At 43.1% G+C, this 15,095-nt stretch overlaps 4 non-coding genes across 4 annotated transcripts; 2 read left to right on the top strand and 2 right to left on the bottom strand.

Moving 5' to 3' along the window:
• Positions 1-1,378: 1,378 nt before the first annotated feature.
• Positions 1,379-1,451, bottom strand: TRNAA-AGC. The gene has a single exon. It is a non-coding gene; the product is annotated as a tRNA-Ala (tRNA).
• A 1,817-nt stretch (positions 1,452-3,268) lies between these two features.
• Positions 3,269-3,341, bottom strand: TRNAA-UGC. Its single transcript has one exon. It is a non-coding gene; the product is annotated as a tRNA-Ala (tRNA).
• A 2,271-nt stretch (positions 3,342-5,612) lies between these two features.
• Positions 5,613-5,685, top strand: TRNAA-AGC. Its single transcript has one exon. It is a non-coding gene; the product is annotated as a tRNA-Ala (tRNA).
• Positions 5,686-8,820: 3,135 nt separating this feature from the next.
• Positions 8,821-8,893, top strand: TRNAA-AGC. Its single transcript has one exon. It is a non-coding gene; the product is annotated as a tRNA-Ala (tRNA).
• The last annotated feature ends 6,202 nt before the right edge of the window (positions 8,894-15,095 follow it).

Here is a 15,095-nt window from a genome sequence, read left to right as displayed (position 1 = left end):
GCTTCAATAGATAATGCCCACCTTCTCCAGACAGCCTATTGCTTGATTTAACCATCCATACCGAAGATCCACCCCAGTCAACCGCCTGTGATTCTGCATGTCACGTTTTATGTGGCTCTTTTAAGAAAAATATGTTTCTAGAAAATGAGATATTCAAGTTTATGGCTGGGTGCATACTTAATTTAGTTACTGAACTAATGCTTTCTGGAATTAATTTATTCAAAGAAATAAACTACTTACAATCTATTTAATATTTAAACCTAGCAAGCTTCAGATGCTCTGAGACGCTACCAGGGGTTCTCAACCTTGGCAACTTTAAGACTTGTGGACTTCAATTCCCAGAATTCCTCAGCCAGCAAAGCTGGCTGAGGAATTCTGGGAGTTGAAGTCCACAAGTCTTAAAGTTGCCAAGGTTGAGAACCCCTGCGAGTCTAATCCCTAAGTCCTTTATTGCTCTTTGTAGGTATGTCAGTCTTCCTCGTCAATGTGGAGTCTGCCAACCTATTGGCAAAGTGATGCTAGCTTAGAGTCGGAGGCTGGCCTTATGGACAAAAATGCGCCTGGAGCAGAAGACATTGTTATCATGCAGGTGTTATCTCAAACAGGCGTTATCTCAAACAGGAATTGCATAGTCCCCTATGTAAAGGTATGTGCATAGGGGACTGCCTTTGAAAAAGCTTTCAGAAAGAGCATGTTATCTTGTGCCGACCACTATTATCAATATGGTGGCAGCTGCACTGGTTGCCTGGTGGTTTTTATATGCTATTCAAGATAATCATCTTTCAAACCTTATTTGTATTGGGGCCTGGTTAATCTGAGGTAACTCATTCCAGACAGAATCTGCTCACCCAAAATATTTCCAGAGAGGCTTTCTGAATGTTATTGAAAAAGTGCCATCAGGTCATTATTGACTCTTAGTGACCATGTAGGTAGACATTCTCCATGATCATCTGCCCCTTATTTGGTCTTTCATCTCTCCCAAGGCTTCCTCCATCACTGAGAGAAATTGTTTTGTTCAAATATATTCTATGCTTTTGAAGAGTAGCACACTCTTGAGACTCCTGAGTCTGTTCTGTTCGAAATACAATCACAAAACCAGTCTTTCTATAGAACAAATGAACTTTCATCCGAAAGTGATTTTATTTTTAAGCCATATTCAAAAAACAAACAGTGTTTGGACAATTTTGGTCTCCAGAGTGAGCTATTCCATAAAGCACAGCTTACAGAAAAAGGATCCATCATCTCTTCAAGCTAAAGCTTGCAGCATTAGGCTGAGCTTCTGATCAGCTAAGGACCATCACACTGAAAGAACCTTGGAGGAGATGAAGAAACTGGATGAAGGACTTTCTATGGAGGGAGCAAAATAAAGGAGAAAGGCTGGAGAATGCAGGCATCGATCCTGCTACCTCTTGCATGCTAAGCAAGCGCTCTACCATTTGAGCTAATTCCCCAGCTGTCTGATAGCATTCTTGCACAATTTCCCAGGAAAGAAAGAAGCCAAGATAATGCAGAGCAACTGACAGAAGGTTGGTGCTTCATGGCGAGAGTGCAATCCAATCTACCTATATCAAAGGAAGCCCCTTGAATCAATACATTTGGAGCTTCGGAGGGACACCTGGATTAGCAGTAAGAGAATCCCTCCAACTCAGGCAGGTAAAGCCTCCATCCAGAATGTCCCCTAATATTTGGGCTTCAGCATTTTCTCCAAGTCAGAGCATAACTCCAATCTTTTCCTCAGTTCCCAAGTGAAACTCAGCTGAAGTGAGCCAGGTCCTCAAAAGGCCATGGCGATCTAAGAAGTATTATTAGACAAAGAACTGGAGGCAATTCAACAGTTGATTATGTCCCTTTGATGTTTCTTCTCCATATTTTAATGGCTATTTAACGTTTTGTTTTTCAGATATGGAACTCAGTGATTGTTGGCTGCTGACAAAACTGACGTTTTTGACCTGAGGACCTCTAGCTCTCAAGGTAACTTGCACAGCACAGCACAGCACAGCACAGCACAGCACAGCACAGCACAGCACAGCACAGCACAGCACAGCACAGCACAGCACAGCACAGCACACATCTGTTCCTTAGTATGTTGTCATAGACAGATGACAATGGATACCAAGTTTGTTGACTTTGGGCCTTGGACTGGTTTGTCTAAGAGAGAGNTTATTATTATTATTATTATTATTATTATTATTATTATTATTATTATTATTATTATTATTATTATTATTATTATCATCATCATCATCATCATCATCATCATCATCATCATCATCATCATCATCATCATCTCCAAAGCACCTGAAGGCAGGAAAAGAAGCAATGGATGGAAACTAATCAATGAGAGAAGCAACCTAGAACTAAAGAGAAATTTCCTGACAGTGAGAACAATTAATCAGTGTAATGACATGCCTTCAGAAGTTGTGAATGCTCCAACACTGGAAATTTTAAAGAAGAGATTGGACAACCATTTGTCTGAAATGGTATAGGGTTTCTTGCCTGAGCAGGGGGTTGTACTAGAAGGCCTCCAAAGTCCCTTCCAACACTATTATTTTGTAAATTTTGTAAAAACTGTATAGATGAATGGGTGTTGTTGGTGGACTGGGGTCTTGGTTTTTCTTTATTGTTTGTTACATTACTATCACTGTTATTAGCTACCCAGAGTTGTGTGGCAGATGATGACTTTATATATCCTTTAAATAAAGAAATAGTGCTCTAATAGCATGGCAAAAAAGGATAAAGGGTGGTTGGAGAATTAGGCATCAAGCCTACTGCCTCTTGTGTTTTAAGTAAACACTCTTCCATTTGAGCTAGTTTCACAGCATCCTAGCAGTACTGCTCCATCATTTCTCAAGAAACACCCACACAGAAGATCATATGCAGAATCACAGGGGTGGAGTGGGGTGGGGAAGGATAATAAAATCAACCAAAAGCCTGTGTAGAAAAGGTGGGCACTGATTCCCATCACCTCTTGCAAGCGAAGCAAAACTTGTATATTGCCACTAAATCCAAGTCCAGGAAAATGTGCAAAAATTGCCTGCATGAGGATCTTTTATATGGAGGCCAAAACTGAATGCAGACTAACTGGAGAATGCAGGCATCGATCCTGCTGCCTCTCGCATGCTAAGCGAGCGCTCTGCCATTTGAGCTAATTCCCCAACTGCCTTGTCAACCTTCTTCTACCTCTTTACAAGAATTCAGGACAAGGTATAGAAACTGAGAAGATGAAAATGGTCTAATACTTTGGAAAAATAAGTAAAAAAAAATGGCCTGGAGAATGTGGGCATCGATCCCACCACCTCTTGCATGCAAAGCAAGCGCTCTACCATATGAGCTAATTCCCCAGCTCCAGTCAGCCTTGATCCACCAAACTACAAGAGTTCAGGACAAGAAGTAGAAACCGAGGAGATGAAATTAGATGCCAACTAATAAGTCTGCTAGAAATGACCAAGACACATCTGAGCTCCATTACACAGGAAGAGCTTGAGCAGGTGGATTCAGAGAGATTGGACAAGTTCCTCACAGCTATGAATTGAAGCACCTGAGTTCTGGATCTGTGCCAGACTGCTGAGATGCCAGTCATGGGTGCCTGTGAGGGTGAAGCTTCTCTCATCAAACTGGCAGCGGATGTGGAGGGGGGGGGAATGAATTAGCCCATCTCCTTTTAAGTTTCTGGGGCTGAACAAGCTTTTATGGCCCTTTGGGGAAAGATTGAGCTGAGTCTAGTCTTGGGGTGAGGGGTGGGAAGCATTACTACTTGGCTGCAGCTGCTTTTCCCAACCTCAGCTTCCCTTCTGTCTTCCTCACACTTTGCACATATTGCATTATTGTTATGCCAGTTGCTTTAGCTTCCAGATTTTATGCAGTACAATTCAAGGTGCTCCTTATCCTGCGCAGGACACCTGCTCCACGTTTGGAGCATCGGGGAGCCTCGATGAGTCTGAAGGAGTATGAGACCACACCCCCAATGGCTTCTATTCTCCATGCCAAAAGCTTTTGCAAAGGGACGAAAGGCTTTGGGAGAGCAATCTCATGCTGCTTCAGGCCTCTCATCCCTTTGAAAAAGCTTTTGGCATGGAGAAGCCTGAAGGAACGTGAAATCGCCCCACAAAGGCTTCTCTTCTCTCATGCATGAGTGCAGCTGACACCCAGAGTCATGTGGCAGAGGATGGAGGATCATATTAAATTAAAAAAATACATAAAAATGGTCTAATAAAATGACAAAACAGGGTAAAGGTAGATCTGGGCTTCAAACCTACTACGTCTTGTATGTTAAGCAAGCATTCTTCCATTTGAGTAATTGCATAGGATCCTAGCATTGCTGCTCCATCATTCCTTAAGAAACACCCACACAGAAAATCGTATGCAGAATCAGAGGGGTGGAGTGGGGTGGATTTTTTTAAATATATATTTTATTGAATTTTATAGGGATAGGGAGGGAATGAAATAGGTAGGGGTATAACATAGGGTACAGAACAAAGATTAAACCAAAGGTAGGGATAGGTACAATAGTGGGGTTACCCCCAACAATAAATTGACGCTTTAGCAAGCAGACTACTGTCTGGGTATACATGTTAAATGTCTATAGTTAATATAATACTAAACAGCTACGTTAAATAGATTTATCACTAATAATAAGAATGGGAAATTAACCAATACATATAATTCATTCTACAAATAATAATTAAAGTACTGTTGATAATATATTGCTAATTGAATATAATTACTTATAAATACTGATGTATTGCTTATTAATTATAATTACTTATAAATAAGATTGGAAATATAAGAGTATTCACAGCAATCAGATAACATAAAAGTTGAGTAAAAAGTATCATTTATCCTCTTTAATTTCATAGCCTTTTCTCATTCTGTCCTATTGCTAGCCATTGATAGAATTTATCCCATGTTTTAAAATATATTGTGTCTTCTTTCTCTTTGATTTCTAAAGTTAGTCTATCCATTTCTGCACATTCCAATATTTTTGTAATAATAATCTGGTCAGGTGGTAACTTTTCATTTTTCCAAAATTGGGCAAATACTATTCTCGCAGCTGGGGTGGATTTTGGGGCAGGATGATAAAGTCAATCAAAAGCCTGTCTAGAAAAGGTGGGCATTAACCCCACCCATCTCTTGCAAGCAAAGCAAGATTTTTTGCATTGCCACTAATTCCTAGTCCAGGAAAATATGCAAAACTTGCTTGCATGAGGATTTTCTGTATGGAAGCCAAAAGTAAATAGAGACTGACTGGAGAATGCAGGCATGGATCCCGCTACCTTTTCCATGCTAGGCAAGCGCTCTGTTATTTGAGCTAATTCCCCATTTGACTTTAACTTAGCAGAATCCCCCGCCCCCTTTTTGTGAACTGAAAGGATTTATCCAGACACTGGAAGATGAGAGGTCCTTGATGGCATATATGTAGATGTTGTTTATGTGTACAGTATGTGCCAGTGGATGGCTGTTTTGTCAGAGTGCCAGGCTTCCAGGAATTCTCTAGCAAGTTTGGATTTGACTTTTTCTCTGATGGGGATAATAATATAACAATTTCATTTCCTCAGCTCTTGAATCTTATCTTAAATCCTTGCAGTTTGGTGGGTGAAGGTTGCCTGATGTCTGGGGAATTAGCTCAAATGGTAGAGCGCTTGCTTAGCATGCAAGAGGCAGCAGGATCGATGCCTGCATTCTCCAATCAGTCTCTATTCACTTTTGGCTTTCATACAGGCAAATTGTGCATGTGATCCTAAATTTTATTATCCTAAATACTATCCTAAATTTCTACACTGTTGCAAAGCAGCCCAGGCAGACAGTTGGAATTAACTCTTTCTTTGCTTCAGTAGACAGTAGAATCGGTGCCTGTCTTCTCCAGATACAATTTTGCTTGATTTTACGATCCATACCGAAGATCCATACCGATCCATGCCTCTTTTTAGAGAAATGATGGAGCAGGATGTGCTAGGATGTGGCGCAATCAGCTGAAATGATCGAGCGCTTGCTTGGCATACAAGAGATAGCAGGATCAGTGCCTGCATTCTCCGAGACACACATATACCTCATTTTGCCAGTTTATTGGATCACTTTTATCTCTTGAGTTTCTGCATCTTGTCCTGAGTTCTTGCACTTTGGTGCCTGAAACCTACCTGGAGCTTGGAATTAGCTCATATGATAGAGTGCTGACTTTGCATGCAAGAGGTGGTGGGATCGATGCCCATATTCTCCAGCCAACTCTCTGCTCATTTTTTTTCTCTATCCATACACTAATTCAACCTCATTGAATCCATTTGTACACATTAGTTTGTATCTGTCTTTTCTTTTGTATGCTGCGGGAAGTACCTCTGAGAAGCAATTGGGGAATCCTTCACCCTGTGAGAGCAAGCAACGAGAACCACTCATGACTCATGAAACCAGTAACTTTATTGTCTAACACTCATGTTACACTAATCTCACCAGACTTCTTGACTTGCCCTGGGAACAACCAGATAAGGGCTTCATGGATGGATTTGGGGGCAAGTCAAACTTATGCCAGTTGAGCTGTGCAACAACTCCAAGCTAGGCCCTCATTTGACACCTCCTTCCAGCCTAGCTGGCATCTCCACAACAATTTTTCAGTCTTTCTCTACAATAGGCATGTCAAACCTGTGACGTCATGTGACGTCGCACGACATATCTGAGCTTTTTCGCCATTGCTGGCAATGGGGTGGGTGCGGCTCCGGTATGATGAAACCGGCCCACGGGCCGGCAGTTTGACACCCCTGCTCTACAACAACCCTCTGCTCTCTCTTTTTCTCTTTGCAGAGTTAATTTTATTTACTTTTCATGGATCTGCCCCTGGCCCCCTCTCTGGATGGGAGTTCAGAGGAGGAGGGTGAGTTTGAGCCAGCAAAGGGTGGAGTTGAGTGTTGGTCAGGATTGGGGCTTGGAGTGTGCTAGCCTGCATAGCAGCCTCAGCTGGCTTGATTGGACCAGTGATAGGCTGAGACTGAGGGAGGTGAGCCATAGCTGCAGCAAGTTGACCAGGAGGCTCCAGGTGAGGATAGGGAGCAGCTGTTTCCTGTTAGCAATGAGGAGGAAGTAGAATCCATGCCTCCTCCTGATCCAAGGACATGTGGAGCAGAGAGGAGGCAGCCACAATGCTGGTCAGCTAGGAGGAGGCAACCTTGCCTCTCATGAAGGGCTGCACTGGCATTGCCTACTTAATGCCACCCTGGGGACTTGAGTGTTGCTGAAGCAACACGCCCAGTTCTGTGCCTTGTATACTCATGTTGTGTATCCTGACCCATTTGACTTGTGGACTGCTTTCCTGGACTTGGTTTGCACAGCGACTCTTGCCATGCTGATCTCGGAATCCAGACTTGTGCAACAGGGGTGCTTTCTGATGACCTGTTTGGGGGGGGGTTGAATAAACACCTCTGGATCTCTTGCCATACATGTGCATGTGTGTGTGTGTTTGGGGGGGGAACGGACCAGTACAGCCCTTTTTTCAGGACATTTAGAGAAGTGGATTGGCACTTCCATGCAAGAGGTTGAATAGAAAGAGGAGGAGGAGGAGGAGGAAGTCTCTTGTTAGCCAACATGAGCCTTCAATTGTTAGCTTTGCCATTCTTCCATACTGTCTATATCAGTGATGGCGAACCTTTTAGAGACCGAGTGCCCAAACTGCAACCCAAAACCCACTTATGCATCGTCGAGTGCCGGGTGGGCGTGGCCCATTGGGTGGGTGTGGCCCATTGGGTGGGTGTGGCCCATTGGGTGGGCGTGGCCCATTGGGTGGGCATGGCCCATTGGGTGGGCGTGGCTGCAGTGGTAACGGCAGACTGGGTGGGACTAAAATGTTCAATCAATCAATTCCAACTTTGCAAGATCTTCTTTTTCCCCCGCGAGAAGTTGAAATTGACTGATTAAACCTTTTGGGGCGGGGGGCACATGGCGGTGGAGGCCTAAAGCGAAAAGGTTTTATAAAAGCCAGCTGAAGGCCCAGGACTGGGGCGACGGCGCGCGTGCCCACAGAGAGGGCTCTGAGTGCCGCCTCTGGCACCCGTGCCATAGGTTTGCCACCACTGGTCTATAATTTCTATTATCTCTATCATCTCCATCAACTATTGTCACATTTCCAGACAAACCAATCCAAGATCAATAAACTTGGTTGCTACTGTCATGTCCTCTCTGTGGCAAGATTCTAAGGAACAAATGTGTGTTGTGCTGTGCTGTGCGAGTTACATTGAGAGAAATACCAGTTTGGTCAACAACCATGATCACTGAGTTGCATGGCTGAAAAACAAAAGGTTATACAGTATAGTATTTACAATATTGGAAAGAAATATCAATGAGACACAATCAACTTTGAAGTGCCTCCATCTTTTTATAAAGTAACAGTTCTTATATCACCATGCACTGTGTAGGATTTGGCTCACTTCAGCTGAGTTTTATCTGGGAACTGATGAAGAGATTTCTTTTTCGTAGCTGGAAGCAGCATCTGAGCAGGATTCTGACCATATCTGGTAGGATTATGGAGAAGCTCTTTTGCTTTGTATGTTACCTCAGAAATGGGTCATCTAACCCTTTCTTAACCATGGTTTAATGATTATCCTGTAGTGACTGGATATCCACATCCCACTTTGCCAGATCAACCAGAGGTGGAGGGATTCTCTTACTGCTAATCCAGGCATCCCTCCGAAGCTCCAAATGTATTGAGTCAAGGAGCTTCCTTTGATATAGGTAGATTGGATTGCACTCTCGCCATGAAGCACCAACCTTCTGTCAGTTGCTCTGCATTATCTTGGCTTCTTTCTTTCCTGGGAAATTGTGCAAGAATGCTGTTAAACAGCTGGGGAATTAGCTCAAATGGTAGAGCGCTTGCTTAGCATGCAAGAGGTAGCAGGATCGATGCCTGCATTCTCCAGCCATTCTCCTTTATTTTGCTCCCTCTGTAGAAAGTCCTTCATCCAGTTTCTTCATCTCCTCCAAGGTTCTTTCAGTGTGATGGTCCTTAGCTGATCAGAAGCTCAGGCTAGTGCTGCAAGGTTTAGCCTGACGAAACGATGGATCCTTTTTCTGTAAGCTGTGCTTTATGGAAGAGCTCCCTCTGGAGACCAAAATTGTCCAAACGCTGTTTGTTTTTTTGAATATGTCTCAAAAACAAAATGACTTTCGGATGAAAGTTCATTTGTTTTATAGAAAGGCTGGTTCTGTGGTTGTATTTTTGAACAGAACAGACTCAGGAGTCTCAAGAGTGTGCTACGCTTCAAAAGCACAGAATATATTTGAACAAACTAATCCCTCTCAGCCCCTCTCCGCTTTCCCAAAATTTTCTCAGCAAAAGTTTTATGTAGCAGTTCCTCTCACTCTCTTCTTAGCTTCTCAGTCTTTCTTCCTAGACAGGGTCTCCTCCACCTGACACATTTGAACCCTGCACCTTTTCCTCTTAGTTCTTCAAGTTCCTTCCTTGCCCATCAATTTCCTTCCTTCCAGCGTCTTTCTCTTCCTTTCTTACAAATATTCTTTTACTGAGAAAGATTTGTTGATGCTCTCTAGAACTCATCAACAGCAACATACAAATACACCAATAATAGTGCAGTCATCAGAATAAAGAAATACATCACAACAGTCATAAAGCAAGCATGCCATCATACTATAATCATGTAAATATCAGCACAAGGACCAGGCTCAATCTGACTTTGGACGCATTATGTGAAGAACTGGCTATCTGGTGAAGGCTCTGATACTGGAAATGGTGGTGCAAGGTTTTTCAGCTCAGAATCCAAATAAGTTTCAAAGAGACTCTGAACACAAGGCTACTGCAAAGAAACAGCTTTATTCTTTGATCAAAGGCAAGGCTGGGTGCTTCTAATCTCTTATCTCTAACGCAGAAAGACAAAGGAGAAAAGAGAGGCAAACTCTAAAAAAGTTTTTTTCCGTTTTATAGCTAAGGCACTTTCTCAGGCTAAAAGATTCCTTTTTCGCCCTGAATATGTATTTTCTTTATCAGGTTAGGGTCAGTTACCGCTTGTTCCAGAAGCCGCGCTTTGAATACACAATTGCTGGCACACAGCCGAGAACTTTCTCCTTGAGCAGATACATTTTCAAGCAGAAGAATGATACATTGCAAGCTAGAGCGAACGCATTGAAAGTTACAGTTAAGCTTTTTCTTTCTCAGCACATTTTTTGCTAAGCTATCTCTGAGCAAAGTACAGAGCGCAAACAAGAAAGAATGAACAATGGCTGGGTTATACATAAATGATTATATTTTGATCCCTTCAGTGGAATGGAAGAGAAGAAAAGGATGGCCAGCAGCAGGTGGACGGACTCTGTTACTATGATGATGGAGGAAGCCTTGGAAGAGATGAAAGAACAAGTAAGGGGCAGATGATCACAGAGAATGTCTTCCTATGTGGTCACTAAGAGTCAACACTGACTTGATGGCACTTAATTGATCAATAATATTCAGAAAGCCTCTCTGGAAGTATTTTGGGTGAGCAGATTCTGTCTGGAATGAGTTACCCCTAATTAACCAGGGCCCAATACAAATAGGTTTCAGTCGAACCACGCATAAGAATCTCAGGGTCAACCCCAAGTTCCCTTTGAAACTTGATCAGGTCTATCAAGTTCCTGGAGTTAGCTCTTCAAACAGGTTTTTTCTTTCTTTGGCAGGGAATTGCCACCAAAACCTCCATCTTAATAGTTAATAGGGAGTGATGTGTCCAGGTAAAGGGCTGATAGTAATATCCCCCAGCTCCAGATCATGTATAACCTTTGGAGCTACAATGAAAAATTTAGCTCAGAAACTTGCCTCCTAAAAACATTAGGACTTCAATATTTTCCCCCCCCATATCTGCTTAAAGAGGCATGAGGGAGCGGTGATTTTATGGGCTACAAGAACAATCTATCTTCTCTAGAATGATTGCTCAGGTTGATTTGTTTTGTATTCATATCTGTTGTTCTAATCACATCTGGAACAACAGGCAAGATGAAAAGGTAACTGAAATACACATCAAATTTATTTTGTAGAGGTGCTCTGAGCGTGCAACTTACAAGAAGGATATAAACAGTGCAGATATTTTTTTTATCATTGCACCAAATCACTAATATGAGCTAAGCAGAGGAATTATTATTATGTACAATGAGCCATTATGAAAAGCCTTTTAAATATGTATTATACAACATGTAGGCTGCAACCCTATGCAGATATCTTCAGGAATAGGTTTCATTAAATCAAGGAGGAGCAGTGTATGGTCCCTCCAAATGTTGTTGGATGGCAAGTCCCCACATCCCTCGCCACTGGCTGTGCTTGCTCAGGATGTTTGGAATTGGCATTCAACAAAATCTGGAAAGAGCCCCCATTGCTACTCTCTAGATTAGAAGAGCAGCAAGATACAGATTAGAGAATAATGCTGTAGGTATGAGATGGTCTTGACAAGTTCTTCAGATGACAAAAGAAATTTCTGGGGAGTCCCAGAGAACATCAGCCACAATACTTAACAGCTTTCTTTAATTCCAGTTTTGAGGAAAAGATGGTATTTTTCCATTGCATTTGTCAGTGGTGCAACAACTTGAAACACGAACATATGGATCTGCCTTCGTTGTTCGGTTGCAAAACCAGTTTCCAAAGTTGCTATAGATACAGGTATACCTTACAAAGTAGAGGTCACCATCTGCAAGGGGAAAGATAAAAATATGTGAAATGTGTAGCTTTAACAAAAAATGGCAAGGAAATAGGGAACTTGCTGCCTATCTGACGTAACTGATCAACTTCTCTCGGCACTGGCTGTGCTACTTGGAGTTAATGGGTATGACTGATCCAGTGTCTTTATCCACTGGTTTGTAAGCTTGATATAAGTGATGGAGTAGAGCAGAGGTCTTCAAACCTGGCCCTTTTATGACTTGTGGACTTCAACTCCCAGAATTCCTCAGCCAGCATGCCTGGCTGAGGAATTCTGGGAGTTGAAGTCCACAAGTCATAAAAGGGCCAAGTTTGAAGACCCCTGGAGTAGAGTGATCTAGTTGACTGTTGACATAATATGGGGGATATGAGCTATATCTTGACAAAGCCCCCCAGCAGGTTTCCTTTGGAAGCAGCTGCCTTCTTCTTGAAACTCACATTGTATAAAAGTGTCTTATTATGTCCCATATGTCCCACATCAGTTTTCTACGGGGATCAACATAACACAAAACTCACTGTTGATATGTTAGTAGGGCATAAGATAAGCTCCATCTAATGTAAATTGGGAGTTCTGTCAATGTGTATTCAAGCTCCCTCCTATTCCAGCTTGCACCCTTCTCCATTCCATCTTCTTCCCAGCCAGAGATAGATAGAGGACAGAGGAAAGAGAGAGAATGTGTGTCTATCTTTGTGTGTATGTGTGTGTGTTAAGCATTACATAGGCAAATGGATCTGCAGAAGGAAACCAAGTTCTCACACAGAAGGTAATGCCCAGGGTCTACATAGGAATGGGGATCATGGCTTTAAGCAGGCTTAAAAAGCTAATTGTAGCTTGGCAGTTTATTGGCAGAATCCTCACTAAGGATTGGACAGCAAGGTTTGTATTGAAAAGAGAGCAAAAAGCACTATGAAACAAAGATGACTATAGGCTGCATTTGCAACTGGCTTGCACATGAGATGGAAGAGATGTTGTGAAGACACATCTCTTAAAAAGAATTGATGAGACATCTTCAGGACATTGTAAGTGATACCAGGGGGTGATCCCTGAATCTTACTCTGGGAACACCAGTTACTTTATTTATTGATTGATCAAATTTATATAGCTGCCCATCTCATGAGTGTGACTCTGGAAGGCATGCCATAAAACAAAACAGTAAAAACACGCCTTAAATAACCATTAAAATATAAACATACACAACACCGTGGGAGAGTGTTTTGAAGACTTGCACACAATGAAATCACCTCGTGCCTCTCTGTTACTTATTACTGTCCCTGCAATCTCTTTGGCTGAGTAACTCTTGCCAAGTGAGAATGCTACCTTGAAAGGTTTCCAGGCCCTCCAATGAACCTGCTTTAGAGCAAACACCAAGGTTTGTCAGCTGCTTTCCTCTGTGGGAGGGGCTGCCCTTTCAGTGTGGCAGGAGGGGATCAGGGAAGATAGATGGATGAAGCCTGTTGGGTGAAGGTGATGGACTAGGAACTAGGAGACCATGAATTGCAGTTCTTCTTTGGACATGAAGGCTGGCTGGATGACAGATGATCTGTCCCCCTCTCAAGTCACCATTGGGTTGTGGTTGTGGGAAAGTGGAAGGTAGGAACATTACATACATCCTCTTGAGTTGTACAAAAGAAATGTGGGATTGAAATCTAATAACACACATGTGAAGATATACACCTGATGACGTGGTTTCAAATGCAACTCGGTGTGGGAGCCAGTTTGAAGGTGATGAACCAGAAACCAGGAGAATGTGAGTTCTAGTTCTTCCTTAATCATGGAAGCTGGCTGGTGTCTTTGAGACAATTACTCTTTCTCAGGTCATCCCCACTTGGGGTGTACAATACCTTGAGTTGTACAAAATAAAAGCAGGATCTCAGAGTAACAATGATCCCCTGTCTACATGAAAGGAAAAGGAAAGGAAAAAGAAAAAAAGGCCAAAACATAAAATGCTGTCCGTGAGAATGTTTGGACTATACCAGAAAATAAACAACCAGCTCCCCAAATCCCATTTTAGTGTCCCCAAGACCATTGTGGTTCTTACTATGGGAGTTCAGTAGCTACATTTTGCTACTCAGATTTCAATTCCCATCCTTGTTTTTCCCATCCTTGTTTTTTAAAAAGGCTTTCAGTGGGTCAGTGTCAAACATTCTCTAAGATCTGTGTAATTTTAACATTTGCCCCATGCACCCCACCAACTGCATGCCATGCCAATCATAACAATAATGCCCATCTTTTTTCTATCCACGGGGTCAGCAACCTCCAGATCTTTTGGATTACAGCTCTCATAGTCTTTGGCCACTTGTCTACATTGGCTGCTGATTAAGAAGAAATCAGTCTGTTGACATCTGCTTTAGCCCAGGTCTGCATCATTTTTAACCTCTGCCTTCAACAAGAAGGGCACATTTGTGTGCAGATGGTAATAGAACTAACTGCATGCCTCGTGTGCCACCTAGAAGAGGGGACCCACAGGTCTGTGAGTTGGACAAGATGAATGTAGGCAACGTTGAACAGGATGAAGCAAAGAATAACAACTACTTTGTGATGTGTGGAATCACATGGTCTTCAAATTCCCCATTTGGAAAACCATCTGTTAGCCTAGACCAGTGATGGTGAACCTATGGCACGCGTGCCAGAGGCGGCACTCAGAGCCCTCTCTGTAGGCACACCTGCCGCCGTCAGCTCGCAAAGGTCCATTAGGCCACCCTGGCACCCAGAGCAGCAGCCCCACCCAGCAGCCTAGCAAGCTCGAGTAGAGGTGGTAGAACATGCCCCCCATGTGTTCGTTAGCCTGTGTGCAGAGGCTGATAGTATCAGGCCACCCCTGCCTCGCCTTGCCCTGCAGCAATGGCACCCCCACCCTACCCCCTGCCTTACCTCACAGGACGAGCCTCCTGCCCACCGCCCCACCCACCAGAGACCCCCTGCATCTCCCTCAATCCTGCCCAGCCCCCATAGGCGTCCCCCCATGAGCAACATCAAGGTGGCCACGCCCACCCCAGCCATACCCACTCAGTCTGCCATGACCATCACAGCCACACCCACCCAGTGGGCCATGCCCACCCCTACCTCCGAGGGCACCACAATGCTGATGCGGCCCTGGCACTTTGCGATAAATAAGTGGGTTTTGGATTGCGGTTTGGGCACTCGGTCTCTAAAAGGTTTGCCATCACTGGCCTAGACAAACTTAAAAAGAACCATTCTTAAAATATCAAAACCACCATTCAAGATCCTCGCCTGTGCTAAACTGTATTCACATCACTATATCTGACTGGCTTTCTTTCCTTTATTGCATGCTTTCATCCTTGGATCTTACCGATATAACTTGCATATGTGTAACATTGTCCAGAGTAAGTCTTACAGGTCTCTTCTTTGTCATAGCAACCCTTGTCATTTCCAGAGTCACAGACTTTACAGATGATACCTTGGGCTGACAGAGAAGAGGAGACC

Source organism: Protobothrops mucrosquamatus, unplaced genomic scaffold (assembly GCF_001527695.2).
Source record: "Protobothrops mucrosquamatus isolate PMUCROS unplaced genomic scaffold, P.Mucros_1.0 scaffold1566, whole genome shotgun sequence".
Lineage (NCBI taxonomy): Eukaryota > Metazoa > Chordata > Lepidosauria > Squamata > Viperidae > Protobothrops > Protobothrops mucrosquamatus.
This window is presented reverse-complemented; position numbering and strand designations above follow the sequence as displayed.